The sequence below is a fragment of the Mya arenaria genome, chromosome 7 (assembly GCF_026914265.1).
Source record: "Mya arenaria isolate MELC-2E11 chromosome 7, ASM2691426v1".
Taxonomy (NCBI): Eukaryota; Metazoa; Mollusca; class Bivalvia; order Myida; family Myidae; genus Mya; species Mya arenaria.
Window position 1 is genome coordinate 18490361 of NC_069128.1, and position 2108 is coordinate 18492468.

Here is a 2108-nt window from a genome sequence, read left to right on the forward strand (position 1 = left end):
TCACACGAACCGGTGTCTGAGTACTTAACTACCTGTATTAATGAACGAAAGAAGAGATTGACTGTACCGTAGAGTCAAAGTATTTTGCGGTTGTGTAATTCAACGGTAATGTTTGAGGGAAAAAAGTTTAATGCAACTGGCAAAGATTCTTACCACACGAAGCGGTGTCTAAGTACTTAACTACCTGTATAAATAGACGCGAGAAAAGACTTACTGTACTGTAGAGTAAAGTAATTTTGCGGTAGTATAATTTTTTGAAAATAATGCCCATTGTCACTGGAAAAAAAGCTTATACGAGAGCAATTGGCACGCACCGGTGTCTAAGTACTTAACTACCTGTATTAATGAACAAAATAAAATATTGACTGTACGGTAGAGTCAAGTAGTTTGCGGTAGTGTAATTCAAGGGTAATGTTTGAGAAAAACAACAAAAAACAACAATTGACACGAATCGATGTCTAAGTATTAATCTACCTGTATTAATGAACGGAAGAAATTGCATTATTTACCGTAAAGTCAAATAACTTTGCGGTAGTATATTTTAAGGATATTTTTATAGAGAAAAAATGTCCTCTGCCACTAGCAAAGAATCTTATATGAGAAGCAATTGACACGAACCGGTGTCTTAGTACTTAACTACCTGTACTAATGATCGAAAGAAGTGACTGACTGTACAGTACAGTCGAGTATTTTTGCGGTAGTGTAGTTGTAGGATATTTTAGGGAGAAAACAATCTTTACAGGAACAACTGCCTTTCATTGCTCGCTGAAGGCGACGGTAAATAAGTTCAACAACACCCCCAATGTATTTTTGGTCTGGCTCGGGTTGTCTGTTAATGAGCGGTTTTAATTAAACGAGACAGATATTTTTTATACTTTTTTGTGAATTGTTTTTTGAACGATCTCCCCTACAGAATATATGCGACTATCTTACAGAAGAGGTCTTATGTTAACATATTCTAAAATCACAAATAAGGTTGATTTTTACAGAAATCTACAGATCTGGACGAAAAGGTATGTCATTCGCTAAAACAAATCACCGAGAAGAAAGCATCGCTTTACAACAATCACTGTCTCAGGCGTGTTGGACTGCTGTTTGACTAACAGGGCGAAAAGGTCTGTCATTAAATCTCAGCATACTTTTTAGATGATAGTTATCCCATTTTAACTCTACCAGACTAGTGTTTTTGTTGCAAGGATTGGTTGATTAACATTTTTGAACGATCTAATGGCAATTGCATTTCGCATCAAATGTTTATTTATCACTGAACGATGTCAGACGTTTAAAAGTTGAATTTGAATAATTTTGACCGCAAAGCGTAAATATATATATATATATATATATATATATATATATATATATATATATATATATATATATATATATATATATATATATATATATATATATATATATATATATATATATATATATATATTACACGAAACGCAACAACAGAAATGCTCCTTGTCGAATGGTGGCCTCTAGAATAATTCATTATATCAGAGCCCGCGCAGAACAATGAACTACCAGTAACAAAACATCTTATTTGCTTCAAAAAAAATAAATAAAAGAACAGAACAGAACACAATTTTGTTTTTTAAATTGATCATATATGGCTCATCGTTTTAAACACAAAATAAATATAGATATTAGATGCAAAAACAAATATAAATATTTCATGCATTAAAGAACAAAATGAATAGTTTTGCAATATATTACTTACAATCAAGTTATACAATATGTGAACTTTGATTCTTACATGTTTGCCAAACGGCCATACATATGTGACAGTGACTTAATTCAATTGTCTTGGATGGGTCGTGTCGGCCTATTTCACTCGTTATGTGGCATAAGCAGCCACTACCATACTTGGTATTAGAGGTTTTCTTTACTATTTTCTAAAATGCCTTAGGCGTAAAAAATGTTTGTTTCGACGTATTTTCGTAAATTCTTAGACAATTTGCATTAATTTGAGTTAACATGTTAAAAATTTACAATTTTTTATTTAAACTTTTTTACAATGGTGATATACCCTGATATAGGTCGGTTTGGTACAAAATCACGGCCCCCAACCCCTTCCAAAAAAAAAAAAAAATATCTACCTA